Raw genomic sequence first — 17209 nt, forward strand, 5'->3', positions numbered from 1 at the left:
CTATAGCGCAATCAGTTCAGAACACTGGTCTCTTAGTTTTGGATGAGGAAAAATTGAACTTCTACATATAGAATTTAGCAGAACATACTGAAAAGATCCACCTGAATATTATCTAAACAGGAATTGGGCAAGTTAATCCAGCTGTGATAAAAGGGACTTTAGATGAAGTAATCATCAGATTTCTGACTGCTGAGTTTCAGAACTCCTTAATATATCCAAAGACTTTTCCACACTCTGTGTGGGTAGCATGGATTGCCAACTGTGAGCAGGGCATCAGATAATTCCATTCACCGAGTACTAAGATACGCTGACTTGCAGATTTCTTTCCAGCGCACATATGTTCTGCTGTTTGTGGCTGAATGATATATGGATGTCTCTGATGCACAGTTCAGTACATGCCTAATTCTCGACTTCCTTTAGTTCACAAATAATAACTCATAAAAGAAAAATTCCAGCCAAGCATTTATAGTTTGTCTAGGAAGGCTGCTTGAGTCAGCATGTTAGCAGAAATACAACAGACAGCAAGCCTTTGGGAGGGAGACATGATAAGTAATGATAGAGTCAGAGAGTCCCACAGTTTAGACCTTTCAGTCCAACTTGTCCATGCCAACCACATGTCCTGAACTGATTGATTCCCATTTGCCAGCATCTGGCCCATGTTCCTTTTAAATGACATAATTGTACCAGCCTCCACCACTTCCTCTGGTAGCTCGTTCCATGCACACTCCACTCTCCATGTGAAAAAGTTATCCCTTTAAAACTTTTCTGCTCTCACTTTAAACCTATGGCCTCTAGTTTAGGACATCCCCACCCGAGGAAAAAGACCTTGGCTGTTCACCCTATCTATGCCCCTCCAGATTGTATAAACCTCTATAAAGTCACCTCTCAGCCTCCAACACTCCAGGGAAAACAGTCCCAGCTTATTCAGCCTCTGCCTATAGCTCAAACCCTCCAGTCCCAGCAACACCCTTGTAAATCTTTTCTGCATCCTCTCAAGTTTAATAACACCATTTTTATAGATGGGTGACTAGAATTGAAAGCAGTATTCTCAATGTGGCTTCACAAATGTCCTGTAGAGTCACAACACAACTTCTCAATTCCTATGCTCAATGCTCTGACCAATGAAGGCAATGAAGCCAAATGGTTTTCCGCAATAACAACCAAAAGAGAATCCCCCTCGTCCTCACACACCACCCCACCAACCTCCGAATCCAACGCATCATCCTCCGACACTTCCGCCATCTGCAATCTGACCCCACCACCAAAGACATTTTTCCCTCCCCACCCTTATCTGCTTTCTGGAGAGACCACTTTCTCCGTGACTCTCTTGTCCGCTCCACACTCCCCACCAGCCCCACCATACCCAGCACTTTTCCCTGCAACCGAAGCAAGTGCTACACCTGCCCCATCACCTCCACCCTCACCTCCATCCCAGACCCTCAGAAGACGTTCCACATCAAACAGATGTTCACCTGCACATCTGCTAATGTGGTACACCGTATCCACTGTTCCTGTTGTGACCTCTTCTACATCGGGGAAACCAAGCGGAGCATTGGGGACGGCCTTGTGGAACACGTACACTCATTTCGCAACAAACAACTACACCTCCCAGTCGCGAACCATTTCAACTCCCCCTCCCAATCCTTGGGCGACATGTCCATCCTGGGCCCCCTGCATTGCCATAATGATGCCACCTGAAAGCTGCAGGAACAGTATCTCATATTTTGCTTGGGAACCCTGCAGCCCAAGGGAATCAATGTGGATTTCACAGCTTCAAAATCTCCCCTCCCCCGACCGTATCCCAAAACCAGCCCAGCTCATCCCCAAGCCAATCCTGCCATCCCCATCTCCTACCTACTAATCTTTTCTCGCCTCCTTGACATATCCATCCTCCCTGGACTGACCTATTCCCTCCCTAATTCCCTACCTACATTCACCTTTACTGGCTCCAACCCCACCTCTTTGACATGTCTGTCTCCACTCTACCTATCTTCTCCTTTATCCATTTTCTATCTGCCTCCCCCTCACTCCCTATTTATTGCAAAATCCCTTCCCCTCCCCCATTTCTAAAGAAGGGTCTCAGCCTGAAACGTCAGCTTTCTTGCTCCTCTGATGCCGTTTAGCCTGCTGTGTTCATCCAGCTCCACACCTTGTTATCTCAGATTCTCCAGCATCGGTAGTTCCTACTGTCTCTGGTTTCTTCATCATCCTGTCTACCTGTGACTACACCTTCAAGGAACTATGAACCTGCACCCATCTTTTTGTTCGGCAACACTCCCCTAGGCCCTACAATTAACTGTGAAAGTCCTGTCCTGGTTTTCCTTCTCGATCTTTCTTTCATTTGCCCACATGGGCAATGACTTGACGGCTTTGCTCTGAATTGTGGGAACATTTACTCACTTTTACACCTTCATTAACACGCATTTGAATTCTCAATTGCTCCATCACCACCATTCGCAACCTGTGCCTTTAGGTCTGGGCTGCATCACCATCTGTTCCCCTCATTCTTACCAATTCTCTCCCCCCACCCATCTGCAACGTAAAAATAGCATTTTCCAGCACCTTTCAATTCTGAACACAGGTTTAATCAGGCTCTTGACATTAGCTGTTTCTGTCACCACACAAGTTTCCTGATCTGATTACTTCATCCATCGCACGCTGTTTGGACTACATGACCCATGCTGCCATTAGAGTCCCGCACTTGAGCAGCGAGGGCCAGCAGCTTGCTGTCAGACAGAGGCTTGGTCTAGTCAGGGCCTGATGGGAGTTGTAGTTCCAATGAGTACACACACATTCTGTGGCAGTTTGCGGCCAATGGCTGGGAGTTCAAATGTGAGTGTGTGGGAGGCCTGAGGGGCTGCCATATGGTGCAGCTATAAATAGGGGACTGTCCCTAATAATTACTGAACCAGGACAGGAGAGGCAGAGCTTACAGACCTATAAAACCCTTTGATCAACTCCCTCCCTCCGACAACATTTCCCTCTCTTTCCACCAATATCCTGCCTCTTCCAACATCCACTGCCACCACCACTATCCTTATTCGTTGTCTACCAACATCTCCTTCGCACCCCCCCCCACCAACACCACGCTCTCCCCCCACCAACACTCTCCCCCTCCCTGTTTAAACTCTCTCACTCCTCTCCATCAACCCTTTCCAATGAAGGCTCTCCCCACAGTCAAACATTGGAAATAATCCCCACCAAAGCTGCAAAGCTACAGAGATAATTCAGCATATCAACTGTCCACTTGATTCCCAGTTTCAACAGTTGGACCATCCCAGCTCTTCACACTGAGGTTCCCAGTGTGGAGAGACGGGATATCTTAGCTGGTCGTACTGAAATTCGGAGTGAAATGAACAAATTGGGGAGAAAAGTACATGACTACAATTTGAAATTGATATTCATTAAATTGGACCAAGATGACCACCCGGTGAGAATCACTAATGTAGCATGCACTGTACACCTCTGCCCTCTTGGGATGTTCAAAACAATTTATTTATTTCAAGTGAAGAAGCTGTATGAGGTGGAATATTCTGAATTTTGTAGCAATATAAGCATCTCCACCCTTAATCAATATACCTGTCCTCCAACAATCTATGCAGCGAAACCAGCAATTCTGGTGCTGTGATCCAGCTGATAATAACATAACAGGTTTTAAGGGAGCAATTATTTCAACAATATTCAAGACTTTATTGTTTGCCTGTACTGACTGACAACTGGCTTTCTTCATGAAAAGAAAACACAAACATGGGCCTCATTCTGTGACAGGAATAAGTCCCGAGGTATCTGGATTTGCTGCCCCATGTTAAGTACTGAGGATGCACATCAGTTCCTGAGCTCACCTGAAGACTGGGTGTTCAGCCTTCCTAGGTCCTGCCAAGTTACATTTTGGCAAAGCGACAACAAGGAAGTTGAGTGGAACTTTGCACACATCTGACGAATGAAGTTAAAAAAATGGAAAACGCTGCTGTAAAACATAGGCTGCAGAACTGTGTGATGAGCCACAAAAAGTTATTTGCGTACATTCGTTCAGACCAACAATGAGCAAAGAATCACATGCTTGTCTATTGACAAAAATCTCTACTGTTTTTCTAGACCGTAAATTAGGATATTCTCTGTCAATAAATTTCAATAAATGCAAAACCTACTTTATGTTCTCTGCCATATTTATTGAACACTACCTCATCAAAATTCTCTAGTATATACCAGAAGTGAGCAAGCGTGCTTCCTAGATACCAGCTCAATGAGTACTGGTTGTCTCTAATCCTACCCTTGTCTCTCTTTCCCAGCACTACTTTGGGCTGCCAAAGACTCTGCCCAATACTAACATTCATAGATTTCATAGAACCCCTACAGTGTGGAGACAGATCATTCAACCCAACAAGCCCACACCGAACCTCTGAAGAGCATCTCACCAAGTCGCATTCCCCTACCTCTGCATTTCCCATGTCACACCCACTTAACCAAAATATCCCTGAGCACTACAGGCAATTTAGCATGGCCAATCCACTTAGCCTGCACATCTTTAGATTGTGCGAGAAAACCGGAGCACCCGGAGGAAACCCATGCAGACACGGGAAGAATGTGCAAGCTCCACACAGACAGTCACCTGAGGCTGGAATCAAACCCAGGTCCCTGGAATTGAACCCAGGTCCCATTGTGCCTGGGATCTTTCCCATAGGTCACTGGCATCCCTTGGGTTCCAACCTGGAGGGAAGTGGTGGCATAGTGGGGATTTCACTGAACTAATCATCCAGAAAACCAGAGTAATCTTGTGGGGGCATGGGTTCCAAACCTACCATAGAAGATGGTGAACTTTGAATTCAATAAAAATCCGGCTTTAAAATAAAAATTGCCTAATTGCAATTATTGTCAACTTTTGTGGTAATCTATCTGGCTCACTAATGTCCTTTATGGCTGGAAATCTGCTGTCCTTATCTGGTCTGATTTACATGTGACTCCAGACCCAAAGCAAGGTGCATGGCACTTAACTGCCCTCTGGGCAATTTGTGATGTGTAATAAATGTTGGCCCAGCTAACGATGCCCACACCACATGAATGAATGAAAACCAAATATCTACTTCCACCAACTGACATTGCCAACACTCTCATTGATTTCAGCCATGATGGCTGTTTTGGATTGTTCAAATGACAGCCTGGGTTTAAACTGGTCCATGTTCTATACTGTTCTCATATCACTGGACTGCTAATCCAGAGACCCAAGTACACTCTGGGGTCCTGGGTTCAAAGCTTGCCATAGCAGATGGCAGAATGTGAATTCAATAAACTTCTAGAATTAAGAGTCTAATGGTGACCATGAATATATTATAAATGCTCATTAATGTTGTTTAGGGAAGGTAAACCATCCCTACTTGGTTTGGCTTACATATGACTCCAGACCCATAGCAATGTGGTTAACTGGGCAATTAAGAATTGACAATGAATACTGGCCTAGCCAGCGACAATCTCATCCCATGAATGATTCAGAAGATTCATGAGTTTCCAATGAGGATTCTCCCTTCACCCTCTGCCCTGTTTGTCCTAAATGGATTCTTACTGATCAGGAAAGATAGGCCTCAAAGATGCAGAGGATGGTAGTATTTCATTTTAGGAGTTAACTTGCGGTTGAGTTAATCAAGCAACCTGGATGGAAATCCAAATAAAGTTACATGATTTAAAGAACACAAATGATGGATTATGAATATTGCTGTTATGTAGCATTGCATGACACTGTGAAGGAACCTAGGAACTCTTAAAGTTCAATGCAATAAGCACTTTGTTCAGAGTTTTGAATTTTAACAGAAAAGGATGGTGAGAAGAGATCAGATCCATAAAGCATGTACACTTCAGACAATGGTGAAGTTTCTAAGATTCAATCAGAAAAAAACCAGAAAGAACTGTTTTCTAACTCTTTGTGACAACCTAGGATTCAGAACACGGCTGTAGCCTATGACTCATTGCGTCAAAAATAGCCAGCATAAATAATAAAAACTGAAAATGCTGGAAATGCTCAGCAAGTTGGACATTATCTATAGGAAAAGAAATAGGCTTTCAAGCTTTTTAGCAGGACTAAGAACAGTTTAATAGCATTTTCCCTCCGTAACGTAAAATAATTCAAAAGTTGATTTTCCCCTTGCCCTTCAGCTGTAAAACTGGTGATATCACCTGCTCAATATAAACACCATTTCTTTCTTGAATTCAATGGGTAAGAAAGTGCTGAGTTTTCTATAACAGGCTACCAGTCTGCAGTATCGGTTTCACACTTCTGTGACATGTTGAAAATTTGCTTCATCTCACCATTTATTTCAGGTATTCTCAAGTGTCCACTTAAAAAAGCACATGTTAAGTTGGGAAGAAATCTGGAATTCTCTCCCCAGTAGATAATGCATGCCAAAGCAAGTGTTGTTTTCGTGGCTGATATTAACGGTTTTTGAGAGTTAAAGATGTCAAGGCATGGAACCAAAGGACCTCACTAACTTAACAATCTGGAGGGGCAGATAGACCTAATCCTGTTCCCATGGTCACACTGTCATTTTATTATTTCCTTGAAAAGATTCTTTTGCAGTGTAAACATGTTGAGAAGTCTCCAATTCTAAATTCATATTGAAGGACATTTGCCAGGCAATTGCTCATTTCAAACTGTCTAAATTTCATTGCAACCAATTTCTTTTCCTTGAATTATTAAGCTGTTTACAATTTTGTATCACCTACAATCTACAAGATGTGGTCAGTGACTTGCCAAATGGCCTGCTACAGCACCTTCCAAAGCCACAATATCAGACATCTAGAAGCACAAGAACAGTAGGTGCACCAGAACAAGATCACCTACATGTACCCTTCAATTAAAAAAAACAATTATGAACTGGACATACATTTCACTGTTGCTGGGTCAGAATGCAGAAATTCACTACCAAACATCATCATAGAACATCTTTGCTCATAAAAAATGCAGCCACTCATGAAAACAGCTCACAATCACATTCCCATGAGACAACTTGGAATGGGTAATAAATAGAAACCTTACTATCAAATCCTACATTCTGAGAATGAACAAGCAAGACACCTACAAGTCCTGGTCCTGGAAAGTTTACCTTTCAACCAAAAATCTAAGTGTGTCTCAGCCTCACTTCAATTTTCAAGGCCAGCAAAGTTCCCACGGTTGAGCAGGAGTCAATCAATTCGTAAGTTTTCAACAAACCGTGGAGCTTCCCACTTCCCCATCACCACCACTTCCTGAAAAATCTCAATCACTGTCTCATGTCAAAGTGTGCAAAGGGTCATCTAAAAAACTGCCAAATGTGTAGTACAGATTTGCCAAGACTGCTATTGATTCCTGTGCCTGTCTTCACTGTCCAACCTTCGCAGAAGGATCAGCATAGACATGGAAAGCAGAATTCTAAACGTAGAGCTGGTCATTGTGTAACAAACATAGATCACAGACTTATATTTCTGCAATCACCTTGCAACTTTGCTGACGCTGTGAATCAGCAATGAGATTGTAGCAATTGCAAGGGGATGACCCTGGCTGCGATCAAAAAAAACTGAGGCTGACAAGGGGGTTGATGTGAAGGATCTCTAGTCCTAGATCAGTCTCGGTATCAGGAGAAAGATGGAGAAAGGGTCCCTGTTAAAGACAAAAGGTACATGCATGGCCAATTCCTTCAAAATTGCTAAGAGGGAAACCCAGGGGTTAAGTCAGAAAGGAAGTGAAGAAACCAGTAACAGGAAACAATTAGTGAAGAAACCCACAGACAAAAAAATGAAAGGTTAAATGTGTAAAAATCTGAAGCCAAAAGTTCTTCTCAAAGCCACTGCATGTCTCTGAACAGAGCTGAGCCTGCAAAATAAAACACCATGTCCCCTGCAGGGCTCATTCGCAACAGAAATCACATTTGATTGCTATAACAGCAAAATATTGCAGATGCTGAAGTTCATTTGAATAATAAAAGGTGTCTGATAGGCCTCTGTGCACATGTACACTCCTTATGACACCTACAAGTGCCATTTATACAATTCACTGCCAACTAATAAATGTTCAGTCAGCCAAAAGTAAACTTCACAGCAGTTTTCTTCAACAGAAGTGCAATGAAGTGTATTATTTTAAAGTGTGCAATTTACACATTCATGGAGTAATCTCCATCCCTATTTAGGTATGCCATAGCATTGTTGGTAGGTGAACATTCACAGTGATTCCCAAATGTACAGTTAAAAAAATATTCTGAAGTGTGTGCAGCTGCTGTGATTGGTTTTAACTGAAGAACGTGCAGGTGGCTGCAGAATAATCCAAGGTTTCTGATCTCTCCCGATTGAAACAGTGCATAAGAAAGCAGTAACTCATGAAATGTCCTATCCTGCACCACATTAATTTGCAGGGGTTCACCGGTGATTGGTGTGTCATGTATTTTGAAACAGAGAATAAAGCTGGGGAAGGGAAGCATGTCTGGGAATTGCAAAGTCTTGGACAGCAGTCAAAACAACCATGATTTGGTTTCCATATTATGGAGGCAGTGGCATTGGGTGGGAGAACTGGGTGAACATGAACTCAGTGAGATTCAGAGACACAAATATGGGCTATGTCACTCATGGTCCTTGCCAAAAGAAAGCAGGCTGTGCAGATAGGATATCTTAATGAGGATTAGTCTCTGACAGACATTCAAAATTAATTTATCGGCTTTATATATGACTTATACAGAAGTGGAGTTACATTTGGTGATCGATGTTCAATTTAAACATGAAGATTTTTCACTAAAAAAGAACTGTTTATCAAAACATTGTTAAAATTGAATTCATACATGATGAACTTTCAGATGAAATTATTATGAACTCACCGTAAAAAATCTTGAATCCTCACAGCAAATGTGATGTTTTTTAATGAATGCCCTATCCTAATAACTGTGAATATCTGATGGAAGATACTGCATTAAATAGACCCACATATATTTAGTGAACCACTTTCATCACATTAAAACCCAAGCATCCATAAAACAAAAAGATTTCTTTAAAATTAATCAGAATGAAAGGTTTCAATGAAAATCAAGGATTTTCTTGTGAATCTGCCACCTTTCTTCGCTAGTATAAGGGCTACATCATTTGAATGGAACGTACATTTTTAAATTTGAAACTCATGCCCTTGTGTCATGCCTCAAGGTCAAAGACCTGAACAGGACATGACATGAATCATGAACCTCCTCTGTTTTCTGTATCTGTAGGTTGCCTCTCTTCTCCCAGTAAAGGATACTGCAATCCTATTGTACATTGCCCTGTGCATATCACTGCCAAGATTCTACACTAGAATCTTTTGCTTCATTAAGGTCACCCGACTTGATTTGGAATCAAATATTTCAGATTATTCCCAGTGAGTGCCCCCAAGTGACTCTGAGACAGAATATAATAAGATAGCTAGTTTGCTTCATTTTCTCCACTTCCCCTCAAATTCTGCAATTCTTTTTGGAACAATAATTATTTTAAAGTGTTAATCAATATTGTGAATAATCTTGTAAGCATTTTCTTCCACATTTCACTATTCATCTTTACGTTCTTCATGTAATTAGGAATTACAGAAACGGTAACTCTGGGATCTGCAACCGATGCTTTCTCCCTAAGATTTTTTTTGAGAACTCAGATGGTTACATTACTTTGTCTTTTCTATGTTGATTCTTCCTATGTCCTTTAACTCGCTGATTCATCTTCTCTTGTTCTCTTTTCTGCACCTTCAGTCTTGGTGAGCAACTGGACATGGTCCTTCTCCTTGGTTTTTCATTGAAGGACCTTACAGAAGCACGTTAAATGTTACAGAAATTGACTAAATCATTTTCACTTTATTCATGTCTTCTAAGGCGTAATGAATTGTGTTGGCAAAGGCAGCCAATATTCTGTACCATAATCAGTGATGTTAATGAAGAATTAATGAGCTGTTTTGTGTTAAGTTAAGTGCAGTCATTAGGCAGGGCACTGGGAGGATTTCCTGCTCCGCATCAAACAGACCTGTTCTATTGTTCACTTTTATTTGAAGGACCCCACTTGGAGGGACCAATGACAGAAGCAAGGACACAGAATGTACTTTGAGCAGAGGACTCCAACGTCAATCACAATCAGTGGCTCAGTAACACCACAGCTAACTAAACTGGTCAAGTCATGGGGAGGTGATGGCCTAGTGTTACCATTGCTGGACTATTAATCCAGAGACCCAGGTAGTGTTCTGGGGACCCGGGTTCAAATCCCACCATCTGCCATGGTGGAATTTGAATTCAATAAAATATCTGGAATTAAGAATCTAATGATAACCATGAATACATTGTCGATTATTGGAAAAACCAATCTGGTTCACTAATGTCCTTTAGGGAAGGAAACTGTATTCCTTACCTCATCTGGCCTACATGCGATTCCAGACCCACAGCAATTCTTAACTGTCCTCTGGGCAATTAGGGATGAGCAATAAATGTTGCCTAGCAGTGGTACCCTCATCCCGTGAATGAATAAATAAAAAGACACAGCTGCTAGCTTGGGTCTGCACTGGTGCTGCAGCACAATCAATAAGAGAAAAGAGAGAATTTGACCTCATCATCACCCATCTATCTGTTGCAGATGTGGAAATATAAGGAAAAGTTATCACCACACAGTCCTTGTGGAGAGGAAGACCTGCCTTCACACTGAGGATGCGTTCCATCATGTTTGGTGACACTGCCTCTGTGCTAAATAGGACAGATGTCAAACAGATCTAGCAACTCAAAACAGAGTATGAATGAGATGCCATGGACATAAGCAGCAACATAATTGTAATCACCCTCATGGCATAGCATATCCCTCACTCTACTGTTATCATCAAGCAAGGTGGCCACCTAAGTTCAATAAAGAGTATAGAAAATTTGCCAACAGTAGCACCAGGCATATGTAAACCACAACGTATCAACCTCATGAAGCTATGATGCAAGGCGACTTGTGTGCCTAACAGTGGAAGTAGCCACAATAACTACTGGGTCAGAACTAAACCAACACAGTGTGGAGCTGGAGGAACACAACAGGTCAGGCAGCATCATAGGAGCAGGGAAGTCAACATTTCGGGTCAGAACTGGGAAAGGGGAAAGGAGCAGGGAAATAAATAGAGGGAGGAGGGGTGGGGCTGGGGGAAGGTAGGTAGGATGGTGATAGGTGGATACAGGTAGGTGTGGTGGGGATTGGCCAGTGGGAAAAGTGGGGCAGATAGCTGGGCGAGAAGATGGACAGGTTGTGTCAGGTCAAGGAGGCGAGAGGGAGCAGGGATGAGGCTGGGGATAGGTAGGTGCGCTGGTGATAGGTGGACGCAGGCAGGGAGTAGTGCGATTGGCTGATGGGAAGGTTAGGCCTACAGATAGGTGGGAAAGAAGATGGGCAGGTTGTGTCAGGTCAAGGAGACAGGGATGAGAGGGAAATTTGAACATGGGATGAGGCCGGGGTGAAGAGATTTTAAAACTGGTGAATTCCATGATTAGGCCATTGAGCCCTAGGCTCCTAAGATGGAATATGAGGTGTTGTTCCTCCAGGTTGTCTGAACTGACCCGGACAGCCTCCAGTCAGGAGGTCCCGGAACATGTGAATCAAGGGTAACCTCTAATGCCAGACTATGGTTTGGAAATGGTCAGTCAGCCACTTGGGACTGTCGGAGTCTGATTGGAAGAGGAGCCGAATATGAGGCAGCTCACCACCCGTTTTCACTCTTTCTGCACGAGTGGTAGCCAATTTCCTTCTGGAATGACAGAAAGGTAAGTATTATTTGGGATTAAATTGTTATGATTGGTACAAGTGGGGAGGTGTCCTGAGCGATTGCACAGGCAGCACCGAGGTCATGCTGGTTTAAGTGTGTCAGACGTTGGGGTGGGTAAGGCCAAGTGAGGGAAGATGTTGCAGAGTGTGGTACAGCATGAGCCTTGGTGGGTGGTGGGCACAGTTGCAGAAATAGTCTGATTGTGAGGTAATGGTGAGAAGATGGTGGCACTAACAACAGTAGAGTGGAGGAAGACATTGACCTCCTTCCTACACCATTGTGCATTCCTCAGTACAGTCGAGACTGCACTGACTTGAGTGGCAACCTCAGTTGAAGCTGGTATGCTTCTGTGCTATAGGCTCCACTGTTGGTCCTGGGGAGAAGGAGACTTTGTGTCTGTGTACCACCCCATCTGGCAGGACCTCCAGGTCCCAGTCAGTAAAGCCAGGCACCTATTTTCTCTTAACTAATCAATTGTCGAACTGTGGACGCTGGAAATCGGAAACAAAAACAAAACTTGCTGGAAAAACTCAGCAGGTTTGGCAGCACCTGTGGAGAGAAAACAGAGTTAATGTTGCAAATTCTGTGACCCTTCTTCAGAACTGTCATGAAGGAGGGTCGCTGGACCTGAAACGTTAACTTTGCTTTCTCTCCACAGATGCTGCCCGACCTGCTGAGTTCTTCCAGCAAGTTTTGTTTTTGTACCTATTTTCCCTGGTCTGCCATGTCCACGGCAGACATCACAAACAGTATAGAGCAGGTCTAGTCTGACAGTGTTTGTCTATCATTTACATGGTCTCAATCCTGTCTTCTGTCCTGACACCCTACCTACCTGGCAACCTTGTATTCAACCCACCTGACCCCCTACTCTTCCACCTGGCACCTTACTTCCATGGGACCTTCCCCATCCCCTATCAATATGGCACCCCACGCACCTGGCATCCACCTCATTGGCACTCTATCCTCGCGCTTACCTTACATACTTGCCCTTTCACAGATGCTATCAAATTGCTCATCAGTGATGCTAGACACTTAATCTACAGAATTTGGCAACTGATTCCTGTGAAAAATAGACTTTATCCGATTATCTTGCACAACGAGTAACTCGCCAAATTGAAGGATTTGAAGGAGGCCTGATTGGAATCTCCTATGAGAAATATGGATCTCTTGCTTAACTGACACAGGAACAGAGTGGCAATCTGTGTGTGATTGTGACTCCTCAGGAATTCCAGCCCAATATCTTTAACAGCACAACACTGTCTTGCACTGGGTTGACAAATTGAGTTATGTCCTGGAATGAATACAAAACTATCATCTTTGGGAGTGGCAAAATTCCAGTGGTGGACATTTAAAATGAAAACTGAAAATAATGGAATTTTCCAGGTTTGAAACAATTACTCTTTTCTCTCACTCTCTGAGTGAGTAGTTTCAACATTCTCATTTATACCATGGCTTTAAGCTGTGCAAAAGCTTGTGAGTGGATTGGGCTATTCTTTTTTTCTTTATTCTTTCACAGGATGAGGACTTTGCTGGCTGGGCAGCATTTATGGCCCACCTCTAATTTCCCAGAGGGCATTTCAGAGTCAACCACACTGCTGTGAGTCTGGAGTCACATGTAGGCCAGGCCAGGTAAGGATGGCTATTTCCTTCCCTAAAGGACATTAGTGAACCAGATGGGTTTTTTCCCCCGACAATCGACAATGGACTCACAGTCATCACTAGATTCTTAATTCCAGGTTTTCTATTGAATTCAAATTCCACCATTTGCCATGGCGGGATTTGAACCAGGGTCCCCAGAACATTATCTGGGTCTCTGGATTAGCAGTCCAGCAATAATATCACTAGGCCCATGCCTCCCCTTAAAAGCTCCTTTGATGGCATTGGGATTAACCCAGGAGATCTAAACGCTTATACACCAATTGAGATTTTTCAGAAACCTATTGACCCGTTTTGAATTATTTGAAAAGTCAGCTTGATTAATAAGTAAAGTAATCAGTCAATGAAGATAATATTAATACTGGGGATGTAGCTAATAGGGTGCATAAAGGAGAATGAGTAGATATGGTTTAATCTGATTTCCAAAGGCATTCAAAAGGGTGTCACACAAAAGGTTAATACACAAGATAAAGGTTTATGGGGTTGAGTGAAATATTGCTGTATGGAGAGAGTTTTGGTTAGCAGACAGGAAGTATACAGTAGAGATGAATAAGGCATTTTGAAGTTGGCAAACTGTGACTAATGGTGATCCAAGATTAGTTCTCAGTTATTTAAAGTTTATATTAATGTCTTAGACAAAGAGAACAAAAGTAATGTAGTTTGTTAATGCTACAGATCTAGGTGGGAATGTAAGCTGTGACGTGGGCACAAAGAAACTGCAAAGAAATCTAACTAGCTTAAATCAAGTCAGCAACAATATGGCAGATGGAGAATAATGTGTGAAGTATGAGAATAGAGAAGAAAATAGATTTTCAAAGATATGCAGCTGTCAGCGTTGGTGTTCAGAAGGAGTTGGTGTCCTAGTACGGGAAAAATAAAGTAAACAAAAAACAATATATAATTAGGAAAACAAATAGTATGTTGGCCTTTATGGCAAAGGAATTAGAGACAAGAGTAAGGAAGTCTTGTTCCAATTGCACACAACTTTAGTACACTCTGAGTACTATGTACGTTTGTCTCCATCTTCAATGAAGCACATACTTGCGTTGCAGATCAATGAACCTTCACTAAATGGTCTCTGGGATGATTGGGTTGCCTTTTCTTGAGGAACTGAGAGAATTGCATCTAAACTCTATGGAGTTTATAAAGAAGAGAAATGGTCTATTGAAACATTTCAGACTGTGAAGCTACATGACAGGTTGGCACCAAGAAGCTGTTCCCTGGCAGGAAAATTTACAACATGGGTACATGCTTTCAGACCTGTGGGCTGATCATCAAGGACTAAGATGAGAAGACATTTCTTCACTCAATGGATTTTAAATACTCTGAATTCTCCACCCTGAAAGATTATGGTTGCTCCATTTTGAATGTATTTGAAGCCAAGATAGATTTTGGTCTCTCGGGAATTTAAGTGAAAGGGGAGCAGGAGTGAAAAAGAGTTATGCTCAATACTCATATGTGACTATTGAATTTTGGAGCAGGCTTGAGGGGTTGTATGATCAACTGCTCCTACTTATAATGTTCTGACATTGAATGCTGCATTCAATGCAAAAATGAGCAATAGAGGAAGAAAGGGTTATCAAATAATTGTCACATTTAGAATTGATTACGTCCAAAAGCAAATGTGAGAATCATTGAACAGCTAGTTCACTGGTATAACATATAATGGCAAACAAGGACAGTGAGCTGCCTAATGTTTTTAAATGGTGTCAGGAGTCTGCTACTAATAAAGTCTGATAATATCTGACAAATTATGTCACAAAATGAGCAGAGAAGTTCAGTAATAGGATTGCAGTAATAATCAATAATATTAACATAACACATTTAAAACATCACTTATTCTTCTTGAGAATTGATTGCAATGTTGTTGCACAGTATACATGACCAATAATGCAGTTTTGACTAATTTTAACGCCATTTGAAGAAAGAAGAACCTGTGCAATTCAGGCTGCATTGGACAAAACTAATCATTACAAAGGAATGTTATATTATTGTTACGTTGTGGTAAAGCCAGAAGAAATATATTATATAAAATATACTTTGCCTTATCTTTAAAAAAAAGTAAACTTATCTCTTGGCATTGAGAAATTTTAATGTGATAAAGTTCCAGGGCAGATCAATTTATTAATTATTTCCCAACCAGTGTGTTAAATAACACTTTAAACAGACAATGAAAACAAATTGGAACTTTTACAGCCAATGGACAAACAAATTACTCTGGACTTTCTGTAACCAGTGAATGGTTATGATCCATGTTTCTTAGATGCTTCGAACCAATGCCTTTTAGGAATGGGTTTTGGAAAACTGTACCCAACAAGCATCCTAGCATGGTTTAGCGGATGACTTTTCAGCAAAGCTTTCTTCTTCTATTTATTCATTCACAGGACATGGCCATTGCCAGCTGGACAGCATTTATTGCTAATTCTTCATTGATGTTCACAGGTGGTTACAAGCTGCCTTCTTGAACCACTACAGTCCATGTGTTGTCAATTCACTTCAGTGCTGTTAAGGTCAGAAGTCACACAACAGCAGGTTATGGTCCAACAGTTATTTAAAATCACAAGTTTTGGACAATTGCTCCTTCAACAGGTAAAGTCAGCGCTGTTGGAAATGGGATACTAGGATTTTGACCCTGTGCCATTTTAGTAACAATGATACAATTCTAAGTTCTGATGAAGTATGATTTAGCTGGAAACATGTAGGTGGTGGTGATCTGAAGCATTTGCTGCTTTCGCCCTTCTAGATGGTAGTAGTCGAAGGTTTGAAGGATGCTGTTGAAGGAGCCTTAGTGAGTTTCTGCAGTACATCTTGTACATGGTAGATACTGCTACCACTGTGCATATGTGGTGTAGTGAGAGAAGGTTGGTGGAAAATTTGTATCAGATAAAATTTTAGCATGATAACATACACAAGAAGTATAGCTCTGCATCAACGATTTTATTAGTTACACAATGAGCCAGTGAAATTTGGTTAAGATGGGAGGAGCAGAAGTAGGCAATTCAATGCATGAAGTTCGCTCTGCCATTCAACAAGGCTATGCTGATCTGATACATTCAACTCCATTTTCCATAACTGATTAAAATATCTGTCCCTTCAGCCTAGAATATACTCAACCATCATTCTCTACTGCCCTCTGCAGTAAAAAATTGCATAATCAATTCAAATTGACTACCTTCAGAGGAGAAATTCCTCCTCAACTTTATCATAAATGTTGATTCCTTGCTCTAAGATTATGCCCTCTGGACCAAGATTCTCCTTTTAGAAGAAGAAGAAGAAATCTTTTTGCATCTAGCCTGTCAAGTTCCCCAAGAATTTAAAACGTTTCAATGAGGTATGATCTCATTTTTCTAAAATCCAAGGAGTTTAAGTCCAACCTGCTCAACCTCTCCTCATCAAAATATCCCTCAACACTCAGGGTCAACCAAGAGATCATTCTCAGCACTGCTTCCAATGCATATATACCTTTCCTTATGTAGGAGGACCAAAACTATTCGTAGTATTCCAAGTGTGTTCTGGCAAAGTGTCACTGGATTCAAAATGTTTACACTGATTACTGCCAAAGATGTTGCCAGACCAGCTGGGCTGTTCCAGCGATTTCTGCTTTTCTTGCGTTCTAACTAGTATTGTGTACAGTTTTATCAAAATTTCTATACCTTAACATTCTGTTCCCTTAAAATAAAGGCTTATATTCCACTTGCCTTCTCTATTACTGATCTTGGATGCTAGCTTTTTGTGATTCATGCACAAGGACCTGCAATGCCTGTCATAAAGACTGATACAAAGTATTCTCTCGAATCCTTTGTCATTTCCTAG

General features: G+C 41.9%; 1 protein-coding gene across 4 annotated transcripts in view; it reads right to left on the reverse strand.

Moving 5' to 3' along the window:
- tafa5a (TAFA chemokine like family member 5a) overlaps positions 1 to 17209 on the reverse strand; it is a 579339-nt gene that overhangs the window by 227807 nt on the left and 334323 nt on the right. The gene's annotated exons all lie outside the window — the stretch shown is intronic.

Source organism: Stegostoma tigrinum, chromosome 25, assembly GCF_030684315.1.
Source record: "Stegostoma tigrinum isolate sSteTig4 chromosome 25, sSteTig4.hap1, whole genome shotgun sequence".
Lineage (NCBI taxonomy): Eukaryota > Metazoa > Chordata > Chondrichthyes > Orectolobiformes > Stegostomatidae > Stegostoma > Stegostoma tigrinum.